General features: G+C 43.1%; 1 long non-coding RNA gene across 1 annotated transcript in view; it reads right to left on the bottom strand.

The window, feature by feature from the left end:
- Positions 1 to 2,172: 2,172 nt before the first annotated feature.
- LOC135982043 (uncharacterized) overlaps positions 2,173 to 13,993 on the bottom strand; it is a 53,747-nt gene continuing 41,926 nt past the window's right edge. The window contains exons 3-4 of the long non-coding RNA XR_010599247.1: positions 7,316 to 7,402; positions 2,173 to 2,642 (exon numbers count right to left, since the gene is read on the bottom strand). This is a non-coding gene — a long non-coding RNA (uncharacterized LOC135982043). The remainder of the gene's footprint in view (positions 2,643 to 7,315; positions 7,403 to 13,993) is intronic.

The following is a 13,993-nucleotide window of genomic DNA, read 5'->3' as shown; positions in this document are numbered from 1 at the left end:
ACAGTGTTGTTTAAGTTTATCATATTTAAAGTATTTTTAAGCCACCAGACTTGGATACTTACTTCCTGTTTAAGTGTGCACCCATTAACTGAGAGACTATGACAAGGAAAAACCTAAATATAATTGGCCTAAATACCAGCTGAACAAGGTAGGACTTTACTGGGGGGAAATATATTAGCACACAGTCAAGATGTATTTCTCCACCTCAGTCACTACAAAACATAAATTCCTTTCTGTCATTTATGCTATATGCTTGCTTTTCACGCTTCACTTAGCTTGGACAATGAAACAAGACTGGTTCATTTCATGCCACGTTTCTAGTCAGTTTCATTTTCTGGTTCTGAATCATTAGGCCAGTTCAATGTTTTTTGTTTGGGATTACAAAATCAGAGAGGTTTTCATTTATTCACTATTTAAAAACTGTTTTTCACTGAATTGTTTTTAAAACAGCTTTCTACTCAAATTAGGTTTTCTAAAACAATATATTTTTAAAAAATGAAATTTGGAGAAAAAACACTTGCCTGTGTCCCTTTTCCAACCTCATTTACCTTTTCATCTGTGTTTTTCTTCTTTCCCTCACTACTTTTTAGACTGATTTATTCATAGTTTACCTTTTTGCCATGTTACTCAGCCTCAGCTCATTTGCCATTCAGTCCATGTCTTCTTGCCCTCTGAATTCTTTCTGCCCATACTTTCATATAAAATGCTACATTCCTCACTCTGATTTATTTACTTTCTGTAGATTGAGTCCATGTGACTGGTATTTGGATTCACCTATATGTCACTGTCCGGCCCTAAATGTTAAGGAGTCAGATTCTTTTGATTAATATTCAGATGCAAAGGCACTGTCATTAAGATAAAACTCTTGTAAGTCAGAACTTTTCTGAGCTACAGTTAATGTATATGCTGCAATCTACACACATAAATGAAAATCAATAGAAAGTTAATGGAAACAAAATACCTTGGGGAGCTTCAGATGCTGCATATAGCATTCTGATGGGAGAGTAGAACAAACATTTCAAGCAAATGGATAAAAGCCATGGATTGTGAGTTGCAGAAGAATCTGGGTAAAGTTCTTTGTATGATGCTTATCTTGAACACTCTACAGGCAAGATTCAGATAGGTTTAATGTGTTTTCATGTGCTCAACCATATAAAAGAACCACTGTCCAGAGAAAATGTGTGGGAAACATCCATACTAAGATGACTCACCTAGTCACAAAAAGCTGTAGATCTTACCTTTATCAAAGTCACAGGATACAAATTTTCGAAGGGACTGTAATGAGCTACACAATCAATTTTCTACAGAACGGCATAGCAATTTCCTGCCTAGGCTCCATACTGTAAAAGTGCTTGATATTAATTTCCAGCAAGCAAAAGAATAGCTGTCAGTGACCATTTTCTATCCTTGCAAAATTCCCCAGAAGTTTTAATATAATGTTGAACTGTCTAAAAACCAAGGTACTCAACAAATTTAACAAGCACACTTTTGCATACCTCTGATTAAAACAGGCAATATTTATTTTTGTGTTATATCACAAGAAGAACGTTGTGATAGTAAAGTAGACCTTGTTCCAGGCCCTTCACCTTTAAAAATCAGAAAGCAGTAATCAGTTCCCTTACAGGCTTTCATTCACAGAGCTCAACTCAGAGCATTAGAGAACCTTTGTCTCAGAAATTCTTAGCATATGCCCCTTTTTTAAATCCTTTAAAAAAAAAATAATAATAATATCCCGAGGGAGCAGAACAGAATTAGAAGTCTGTGAACCTTGGCCCCAAGTCAATGGGAGTTATGACATTGACTCCAATGGGTCCAGAATTTCACCTTCTATTTCCCCCTTGCCCATGTTACACTGTGTGGAATGGCTCATGACCATGACTGCCTACCTCAGGGCAGACTTGTCAAAAAAAGGACAGATACCTCAAATGGGTTGTATCATGTTCTATAACTAGATTTTACCAAACCAGTAACAAACATGAACTCCTGGATCACTATAACAATCTTACCATGGAGTCACAGACAGCCCCCTTAGGCTCTCCAGTCTATCTTGCAACCCAGACAAACTGTACTTAGTGGTAAATGGTCACTAACTTTTAATATATATAAAAACAATGTTCAGGTGCTTCCACTCCCAAAAGTCACTTACCCCAGATCAACTGGTACCCTAGATCTTACACCAAAGACAACGCCTGCAACCAATTCTGTAATAAGCTATCTAAAGCTTTATTAACTTGGAAAGAGAAATAAGAGTTATTTAAAGGTTAAAGCAAGCAAAAAATATGCACAAATGAGTTACCATCTAAATCCTAAGAGTGACAGAGTTATAGTGAGCTGTCAATTCAAAGTGTTTTTCAGGGGCGACCTAGGAAGCAGCCCTTGGGGATCTCTGGCTTCAGTTTGGTGACTCCAGCCCTGTGAGAGTTCAAACAGCGAAGAGAGTTGAAAAATCTTCACATCAGCTACTTTTATTTCCCTTTTCCAGTATTCAAAGCGATGGGATGAGGCCTTCTGCATGACTCCTCCATGGATGCCATAGGGCCATTAGCCAATCCTTGTATTGTGATGTTCTTTCATGGCTCATCTGGTTTTGACAGTTCTTCTGGATGAGCAGGGGCAGAATGGGGAGGGGATGATTTCTGTGCCTGGGTTCACAAGTTCAGAGCAAACATTTTCAAAGTTATAAAGCAAAATGTACATATTATCTTATAGCATGGAATACAGAAATTATAAGTAGAACAGGAGTACTTGTGGCACCTTAGAGACTAACAAATTTATTAGAGCATAAGCTTTCGCGGGTTACAGCCCACTTCTTTGGATGCATATCATTATAAGTGAGATTAATGCATGCAGCAGCTTACAAGCATTTCATACAGTCTAAACACGAAATACATTGTTATAAGACTAATACCTATTTTGAGCAAAACTAACATAGGTGAACTGGTCTGGTGTCCAGCTATGAGTTTGTCAGTTCTTTGCTAATGTCTGCAGCCTGGGCCAGAACTGACATCTGGCCTGCAGCATCACAGCCCACATAACAGGCTAGAGTAGAGGAAAACCTGAAGAATTTTTTTCATAGTAAATAATTGTTGTATTCAGGTTAGTGAGTGATTTCTTTTAAATGTCTATGACCGATACAATTACATTCTTATTAGTAGGGCCCCTTGTCGGTCATGGAGATCGGATTCTGTGACTTTCTGCAACCTCCATGACTTCTGCAGGGGCCAGTGTGGCTGATCCCAGAGTCGCCCAAGCAGCTTGCTCCAGGGCCAGCTGCTCAGGTGGCCCCGGGGACAGCCACACCAGCCGCTGCTCGGGCGGCCCCTAGCCGTGAATTTTTGTTTATTGCCCTTGACCTATCCAAAATAACCATGACTAAATCATAGCCTACTTATTAGCACTAAGCTTTGCCACTTAAATAAAGGGCCAAATCCTGACATCTTTAATCAGTCCTTACTCAGACAAAATTCCTTTCGACTTCAGAGGCAGTTTTGTCTGAGGGTATGTCTACACTACCCGCCGGATTGGCGGGTAGCGAGTGATCTATCGGGGATCGATTTATTGCGTGTCATGTGGACGTGATAAATCGATCCCTGATCGCTCTCCCGTCGACTGCTGAACTCCAGCAGTGCGAGAGGCAGAAGCAAAGTCAATGTGGGATCCGCGGCCGAAGATCCAGCGTCGCGAAGATGCGAACTAAGTCATTTTAATTCAATCTAAGATACGCAACTTCAGCTACAAGAATAGCATAGCTGAAGTCAATGTATCTTAGATCGATTTCCCCCCCGCACCCCCCAGTGTAGACCAGGCCTGAGTAAAAGATAAATAGGGACTTCAGGATTTAGTCCACTATTAACAGATAGATGAAATCTTCACCAGCTGGTCATTCATACTTCAAGCTCGAGCTATTCTTATTCTAGTCTCCTATCTATCTGCATAAACAAAGAAGATGGAGTTTGAGCAATTTCTCCAGATTGTCTGTAACAATATTTTTCAGCAGTTTCAAGGGTCAAGTAAAAAAGAATGTATGAGATTTTCCAGCTTTAATTATTTTGTTTGTATCAATATTTTTATCGTGACATAGGAAACACCACATAATGTATATCTCCATCTTGAAATTAAATCTACATTTCAATGTAAACTAATATTTGCCTGCTTAAAATACGATATTACAAAAATAACATTGTTAATATTATTTTGATGCCAGGGTAAAAAAAGATTGTGGTTAAGAAAGTCAAATTTGCAATAACTTATGCAAATCAATAGCAAAATGTTTCTCATTTTAAAATTATAATGCTTCTTTAAAGGAGTTGGGGTAACGGAAGAGCTGAAGGAAGGGGAAGTAATTGGTGGAAAGGAGCTTGGAAGTGAACCTGGAAGGTTGTTGGGTGTGGGTGGAAGAAGTACGGAATAGTTTTTTTGAGGGGGAGGGATTGTTAGGGAGTTGGGGAGCCTCCCCCATGGAGACACTGGCTGACCCCTAGCCTCTCCCATTCAGTCAGACACATTTGCCCCCGTCCCCAAGTGTTCCTGCACCCCCACTCAGACCCTCCTCCTCCCTAGTCCCCATGTGTCCCTGCACACTCTCCCCTCCCCATGCATCCTCTCTCTCCCCCCCAAAAAATCTGCAGGGGACATGAATTCTGCACATGCATATTGGCACATAATTCCCCCAGGAATAATACTTGTAGAATATAAATTCCTCATCACCAATGTTATATTTGGAGCCAGCGGAGAAGCAGATAGACACAGACATAAAGGGATCTGATAGAAACACAGCTGTCTGCTATGCTGATGTTACTATTCAGGCAGCAAAATAAAGTGAGGCTTTGCACTGCGGAGGAAGGAGTGCCCAAACATTTGAAGGGACAGGGCATCGCAGTACTAATTAAAGAAGAAACCTGTTCAAGTTAGATTTATGTGAAGTATGAGAATACATGTACTTGATGAACAAGTGAACTTATCACTGTCTCCCACTGCTGGTGGTTAATGAGGCAGCATTGGTAATCTGCCTTTTCCTTACACACGCTGCACGTGCCATCCCCCAAGATGAACTCTCCAAGTCCAGCATTGACTGTCTCCTATGTTATGATAGGCTGTGATTCACCACTGCGGCACCTCCTGATGGCTGTCTTGGGAATTAGCTCTGCACCCTCTTCTAGTGGTGTCTCACCCACCATCACCTCTGTTCCTGGACCCGTGTTGCCCCAAGGACTGCAATGTCCTCTTCAGGACACAGCCCTTCAGCTTTGTCACATTCGGTTCTCCTCCCTTCCAGGGGAACTGCAGTCAACTGTCCAACCACTTCCTTCAGTGGCAGCCACAGCCAATTGTCTGGCTACTTCCTCAGTGGTGAGGAAGTGGGGGACCTGGGCCCATCCACCCCTCCGGTCCCAGCCCAGGGATCCTGTAGATGGCAGCCACGTGCCATGTCCCCTCCAACCTCTCCGTACTTTTCCCTGGGCCACTTCCCTGTGGCCCCCAGCACCTTCTTCATCCTTACCTCAGGGCTTCAGCCTGCCAGTCTTAGCAGCTAGCCAGGAGCTCTTTCTAACATCCATGCTCCCTGCTGGCAGCATTGCTCTGTCCAGGATGCTGGCATCTTTCCTCCTGCTAGGAGCCTGACCTTCCCTCCTCAAACTCCAGGCAACTACTGAACTCTGCTCTGCCCTGCAGCACTTCTTATATGAGCCTGCCAGGCCATGACTGGCTACTCCTCTCAGCCCCTTTCTAATTGGCTGCCTCTGGCGCAGCCTCCCTAGGGTTGCTTTTAACCCCTTTTCTGCCCGTGAGGGGCAGCACCCCATCACATATGTGCAGAATGCAACTGATACCTTTTTGGGAAAATCAACAAGGAAAATTCTCCTAGACAGATATTGTTATAAGACCTCACTGATTTAGTAAGAATTATGAGATACAGTAATATGGGCAGATGTAAGTTACCAGATCATGGATTCAGCATCAGGGAATATGTTTCAAATACTGCACAGGGTCCACATTTATATAGTCTATACATGTAAAGGAGATGCAAATATCATATTGTTCCATGGCAAGCACTGTTTAACTACTTGGGCTTTTTTAAACCTAACTAAAGAATAGTCAACACAGTTGCAAGTACACAGATCTAGTCACCAGTCACCATTCATTTCATTTTATATTAATTAATATTCCCTCCCTCATTTTTTGGTCAGCTTCCATTATGACCATCTACCTCTTGGAGAGCATTTGTCATTTACACACCTTATGCAGCCATGTGTACTCATCACTGAATCTAGTATGTGTCCTCTACAAATAACTGGGCCAGATCCTCCTCAGCTGGGGGAAACTGGCATACATCCTTTGGATTCAATGGAACTCTCCCGACTTACATCAGCTGAGGATCTGGGCCTCACTTTCTGTGTAAAATGGTATTTTAAAAACATATCAGAACATCTCGTTTAAAATGGTTTCAGTTCTTTTGACAATGTACTATCTTGATATTCCTTGAATGTCCAGTAAGTGGACTACACTCTTGTCCCCTTTAACGGTTGATTTTGTTAAATCTATTGCACTACCTGAGGAACTTGTTTCTGAACACCTCAAAAATGAGGCCTTTGAATTCCAAGTTCTGTTTTCATCATTTTTGAGAGAATATTGGGTTCTAAGCATCACTTATGTGTCTTTCCAAGAATACCTTTGCTAATGTCACTGAAGTTTTTATCATGCTTCTTCAATTTTTGTGATGTTGGGTTGGATTTTATTTTATCACATGAGAACAAGAATTCTTACGGCATTTAATCATGACAGCTGGTTTCCATGAGTTAACTTCACCTCTTACCCAAACATCAATATGTTCCAGAGGAGTGACATGCTTGATAGCTTGATTCTAATGTTACCTTTTAATTTATAATAAAAGAATACTCTTTATCTATCACAGTAAATCTACAGGTTCTAGTATCAACAAATATGATTTTAAAGGATGAAATATTCTAGTTCTTCTTGCCCTGAACTATTATTCTAATAAGATAAGTTCTTCCAATGGAAAATATTTCAAGTGCACTTAATCTATGCATGCATCCATACAGCATTGGAATTTCTATTGAAGTACTTTAAATTTTTAGTCCCCAATTCAGCGAAGAGGTTAAGCATATGCTTAATTTTACTCTAAAGTGCCACAAGTAGTCCTGTTCTTTTTTTAAGAAGCATCTTGCATCTGTGAGCGCCAAAACTTCTTAAAAGAATTAATAGTAGTAATGAATGCCACCCTATCATGATTTGGGGAATCTGTACAATTCATGAATTCTGTTTAAGATTATGAACTCTTAGTATGTATCTTTACCAAACTGCAGACTCCATTTTTGGATGTGGGAGTTCTTTATGTTCCTTGTTGTCCTGTTACCTCCATGTTGGACTGCAATTCCAAAGGCTGGTGGCAAAGAGATAACAAAAGAGGGTCATTGGCTTAAGTGCTGGACCACTGAAATGTAGTTGCTCTAGACCATGAGTGATCAGCACAGCCCACGGGCCATACACAGCCCATCAGAGCATCTCAGCTACCCCGAGGACTGGCCGAGCCTGCCCCATTCCTGCTACCCCGAGGAGGAACCAAGCCTACCCTGCGCTACCTACCCAGAGGAGCCGATGCTGGTGGAGAGCACCAACAACACTAGGATGGCCCAGGTATCATACGGGGGGAGTGTGGAAGTAGCCCGGGGGCAGCCGACCCCAGTCTGGCTGCTGCACTGCCAGAGCCGATGTCAGTGTGTTGCGGCCAGGATCCCCACTGACAGCAGCGAACGTACGTCGCTGCTAGGGCCCTGGGCTGGGATGCAGTGGAGTGAGAGGGCCTGCGTCCCTCCTGCCACCCACTCCTTGGGTGGCAGACTCCCCCATTTTTTCCCTGGCCTAGAGAGGCCAGGACCTGTTAAACTGACCCAGCCCCTGCTTACGGCCTGGGTTACCGACTAACTATTTGGTTGCTGCCCTGCCCTGACCTAGGGCCTGGGCTGTTACAAACCCTGATCCAGCCCCTGCTTAAGGGCCTGGGTGTCTAACTGACTATTTGATTACTGCCCCGCCCTGACCTAGGACCTGGGCTGCTATAGACATTGCCTCAGCCCCTGTGTAGCGAGGCGGTGGGATACCCCACAGCCCCGCTGAAGGCCAAGCCCCCGCCGAGACTACTACAGACCTGTATTGCATCTAGAAACTCTGTCTTCTATGCAGCAGTGACCAGCATTGGAATGTGTGTGTATATATAATATCTATTCAATACAGTATATTTTCTCTGAGTGTGTACATGGCCAGATTAACACAGGAGCTTTAGGGGCTGTAGCCTAGGATTTCGGGTGTCCCCACAAAAATAAACCCACACAATTCAATGGTCACCAACCCGTTGATCATGATCAACTCGTCGATCCTGGAGCCTCTGCCAGTCGATAGTGATTTCTGGGCTGCTAAAAGTCCAGTGGCACAGCAGGGCTCAGGCAGGCTGCCTGCGTGCCCTGGCCCCACGATGCTCCCGGAAGCGACTGGGTGCTGGCACATCTCTGTGGCCCCTGGGGTGGAGGAGGCGGCTCCACATGCTGCCCCTGCCCCCAGCACCATCCCCGCAGCTCCCGTTGGCCAGGAACTGGCCAGGAACTGGCCAATGGGAGCTGCAGGGCCAGCACTTGTTGGCACGAGCAGTGCACGGAGACATGCTATCTCCCTCCCCCCAGGGGCACGCAGAGATGTGCCACCAGCTGGCTGCTTTCGGGAGTGGCGTGGGGCCACGGGCATGCAGGCAGGCAGCCTGCCTGAGCCCTGCTGCACCGCTGGCTCGGAGCCACCTGTGGTAAGCGTCTCCTGGCCGGAGCCTCCACCTCGCACCCCCTCCTGCACCCCAACCCCGTGCCCCAGGTCAGAACCCCCTCCTGCACCCAAACTCCCTCCCAGACCCTGCACCCCCTCCTACACCCCAACCCCCTGCCCCAGCCTGGAGCCCTCTCCTGTACCCAAACTCCCTCCCAGAAAGAAACTAATATAACTGCTGTTCTAAGGTAAGAAGTAGGCTATTTTGAATTATTTTAACTATATTCTACGTTTTAAGACTGAAATGTAACCACAGAATGACTTTATGTTAATTAGAAGGCAAGTTTAGTATAGTCTTGATGCCATAATTGTGATAATTTTGTTTTAAATTAGGAAAAAGACTTGTATACTGGGGCCCCACAAAATCTAATAGCCCTGGGCACACAGGAGAGTTAATCCGGCCCTGAGTGTGTATACATATAAACATAAACACACACACACACACACACACACTTATTTTGGGACCCAGATTATGAACTCTTTAAAACAAGGAGTCTATGGGACTACTCATGGAGTCACTGTACATCAGTGGGAATGGGAGATTCATAATCTGACCCTGTAATACCAAGAAGACTGAATTCTACATAACAATTTGCAATGTTCAAAATAGGTCATTTAGATTTCTTTAATCTGTCATTCTAATTACCCCTGGACTAAGGAGTTTTTCTATGTTCCACCTCTAAAAACTGTATTAATCAGTTTTCTTGGTATATGAACCATTCTTGCTTCCTCTTTACATTTGAGCAGTTTTTCTCTGCAGATCATGTATTCCCATATTCTTTGTTTTTTTTCTCATTTCAGGCTTCAGAAACCATGCTTTGGCTCAGGGTGTCTGTAGCATACACCCTTTTGCAAGAGAAATAATGGACCTTCACATCATATTTTATACTTTTAACATCATTCTTTGAATTTTTGTGGATGTAGCTGCACCTGGCATTTAAGCAGGCTGACTATGAATTTATGGTCTCTTCTAATACGAATTACAATTATTTTATTTTTTGTCCATAGAGAAATTAAGAGTTTTGAGCATGTGGATCTACAAACAAATATTTCCTTTTAATATTGCACATAGCTAACTAAGTTTGAAAAGAACTATCTAGAACTATATCTCACAGGTTACTAACTCTGAAGCATACTGTTTGTGCTCATGAAGTATTCACTGGCAGATTAATAGTTCTGAGTTTCAGTATTAAAATACTGGTGTATCTAATATGAGGCAGAGATTTAAACTTTTAAAAAGAAGCAGCCTGTGCTTTTGTCCATGTCCATTTTATTTGCTCTTCTAGCAACTCCACGGAGGTTTATTTGCAGATGTTACCCTGGGACTAAACTATTTCAAACAATTGGTAAGGTTCATCCATTTTCTTGGAATGGAGAGAAACCAAAGGCCTGAGAGGTCACCTTTTCTACCCACCAGAAAATGGCAGAATGTCCCATACTTTGAATTACGTGCTACCTTCAGTAGTAGTTCACAAAGAAGAACTATGTGTCTGAAAAGCCCACATATCCATTAAAGAGGGACAAAAGGGCAACAACTCCATTGAACTCTTCCCCTGTGTTCCAAACACCACAGAGCAATTTCCATATGTCTGGGTCTCTGTGATAGGGTATACAAATGCCATAGTGGTCAACATGGGATTAATAAGCTATTTCAGGAGGTTGGGATAACTGGGCCTAAAAATTTACCCTAATTGGAAGATCAGTTGTAAAAAGCTCAACCCACCCTGTCCCACCTTGCCTGTGAGAGATGTCAGACTTGATGGAAGGAGCTTAAAAGGAGAGAACACTGCACAGTTGGAGGCAGACCAGAAAGAAGAGCAGGCCTTCAGTCCTCAGGTCCTGGAGAAGGGTCTGGTGAAAGCAGAAGCTTCTTGAGTGGCTGCTGCCTAATAGTTCCCTCCCTGAACTATACCATAGACTGGCCTGTGAGCTGGACTGAGGTCATGGCTTGCCAAGGGCTCTCTGAGGAAAGAGAGTCCTACAATGTCCAGGTGAGAGTTTATTTACGTTGGTTTCTTTTCCTTCATTGACGATCCTGGAAGGGGTGGATTCTGTCTCCTATGAACAACCCTGTGTGACAGATTGCCTGGTTGTTGTGGAGCAGAGGACGGGTGAGTACAAAGGTCCTGGTAGGTGGTTGTGAGTCAGGCTAACAACTTCTCCATGTAAAAATGTTACAGAAACAACCCAGAGGCAAGATGAGTTTGTGACAGACTCGCAAATAGAAACATTAACTGTAGAGAAGCATAATCTGCTGAATGTAAGACAATATAATACCTGGCAAACCAGCTAATCCAGCTGACTCTATAATGATGGAGAATCAAAGCCACAAGAAAGTTTTTCATCTGAAATGGAGTATCTTCACAGGTAAGGTTAACATAAGAATTAGGTCTTGGACTGTTAGGTCACTTCGGACCACTGGTAAACTGATACAAGTTATTAAAAATTGAAAAATATTTGGCGTAAATATACTTTTGATTGAGGTGAGGTGACCTGGATGAGAGAAAATATCATCAGAACACGATTGTTTATCTTCGGGAAGAGAGGATGACATAGGGGAGGCTTAGGATTAGTATTGAGCAAGGAAGCCACTAAAGCACTGAAGGCATGGGGACCTGTAAACTCAGGAATACTGACTGTTCACATTGTGACAAACCAGACAAAAGTCATAATTCAGCATTATGTGAAACAAATGATAGCATCAAATGGGTCAAAGACTGTTGCTATGAAAGATTGCAGAGTGTCCTTGTCAAGATCAATATATAAGACATTGTTATTCTCATGGGAGATTTAAATGCATAATACTGCATATGAACATATTATGGGCAGACATGGCATCCCAGGACGCACTGACAATGGAGAATGTCATATTAAACTTTGCGACCTATGTAGTCTTGGCATTGGGGGCCCACTATTTCCACGGAAGGAGAGACAAACTGACACAGAGATCAAATGATGGCTGCACCCAGAAACAAGGGGCCCTGGGGTAACAGCGGCAGCCGGGAGCCCCCTCCAATGGTGATTTCAAGTGCCGGGGCTCCGCTGCAGTAGTGGCAGCCTTTAAATCACCCCCAGCACTCCCAGCCGCCTCTGTAGCTGGTAGCTCCGGGGCCGGGGGTGATTTAAAGGGCCCGTGGCTCCCAGCTGCTGCCGCTTCCGGTTGAGGCCCCGCCCCCTCCAAAGGACTCCGGAGTACCGGTAATTCCTTTAAGTTACTTTCACCCCTGGATGGAATACTCAAAAGGAGTTAGGCTCCTAACTTTTGAGCATTCCACTCTAAGGCTATAAAGCCAACTGAAGAATAGTAAAGCACCAGGCTGTGATAAGATAGATACTGAAATGTTTAGATGTGTCCTAAAGACTAGAGAAGAGGGGTTACCCTCAAAAATCCCTAAAAGAGGCACCAGCTTATTTGTGATAACTGGAGAGGGGTGACACTTCTATCTGTACTTGGAAAAGTGTTTTACATTATCATTTTGCTTAGGATAAAAACTGCTGTTGATAAAGTACTTGGGGAAGAACAGGCTGGATTTCAGTCTGGTAGGATTGTGTTCAGACCAGATTGTCACCTTGACAAAACTTACTGCAAAATGCTTAGAATACCAGCAGAAAATGGTTTTCAATGTCCTTGATTTTACTAAAATGCATGATAGCATCCACAGAGAAGCCCTCTGGAAGATCCTGAGACACTATGGAATTCCAGCAAAGATTGTTAAATTAATAAAAGCTTTGTATGACGAGTCTGCATGCTACATGTTGTGTCAGGACATAAAGCAGAGACATAGAATGTTTTAAGATTGTTACTGGCATAAGAAAAGGTTGTCTACTACTTCCACTTCTCGTTCCAAAATCTACAATAATACAGAAGAGAAGAACACTGGTTGCTGCCAAGGACACTGGTATTAGTTGGGCAAGAGATAAGCTGCAAGACTTAGATTTTGCAGATTATTTTGTTATATTGGATAACAACCTGGGTGAAATGAAGAGACTTTTTATAAGAATAAAAGCAGAAGTTGCCAAAGTGGGACATTGTATCAATATGAGGAAGGCCAAGACCATGGAGAAGGGTTTATGTGATAATGTGATTATGTGATAAGGGTCACCACTGTCATGGAAAATGTGAATTTTGCCATTTAATTCAATGCCAAAAACCATGACTGTCACAGAAACAGTGAATTTTGCATTTTTATAGACCCCGCTACTACACATTAATAGTTTGTTAGTTTACTTTGATCTAGTCCCATTTCAAAGAAAATTCAATCAAAGCAAACTAATGAATTGTTAGTGTGCAGCAGCAGGGTCCACACCAACTGTTCGAACTGTTAATGCACAGCAGATGATCAAAGTGAACTAAGGCCAGATCTACAGTACACACTTACTTTGGTATAACTATATCACACAGGTGTGAAAAGTCCACACCCGAGTGACATAGTAATACCAACCTTAACCCCTCCACCCCAACTCATGTGTAGACAGCTCTATGTTGGCAGAAGAGCTTCTCTCGCTGACATAGCTACCACCTCTCATGGAGGTGGAGTAAATAAGCCTTTGGCTTAGTGGGTCTTCATCAAAGTGCTACAGCGATGCAGCTGCGCCGATGCAAAGTGTAGACACAACAGGAAGCTGAAGGCACTCTACCAGCATCATTTAAGAAGAAATCTTGGGAATTCTTTGGAGAGATCATATAAATAATGTGTAAGTGTTGTGCTGCACAGGTCAGATGACTGTGGCCTCAGTAATCAGACAGAGATGGCTATGGTGGTTTGGCCATGTCATGAGGCTACCCCATGGCAGAAGCACAAGAAATGTCCTAGATAGGATCCCACCTGAAGGGAAAAGAAGCCATGGAGGACAAAGAATGACCTGCCATAGGATGATGGAAGGGGATGCTGTTATCATGGAGACAACTTACAATGGAGTCAAATATTTTACTCTAGACAGACATCAGTGGGGAAAAATGGGTTGCCTCACGTGCTACTGGGCACAGGACATTGTAAATATACATTACACACACACACACACACACCTATACTCTAAACCCTTTGTCCAATCTAGTCTTTATTTACTTAAAGCAATGTGGCTTACACTCCTTCCTTTGGTAGACTATTCTACAGACTGGTAGACTGCACTGTAATTTTTCCTGTTGGTCAGCTTTATTCAGTCT

This window comes from Chrysemys picta, chromosome 3 (assembly GCF_011386835.1).
Source record: "Chrysemys picta bellii isolate R12L10 chromosome 3, ASM1138683v2, whole genome shotgun sequence".
Lineage (NCBI taxonomy): Eukaryota > Metazoa > Chordata > Testudines > Emydidae > Chrysemys > Chrysemys picta.
This window is presented reverse-complemented; position numbering and strand designations above follow the sequence as displayed.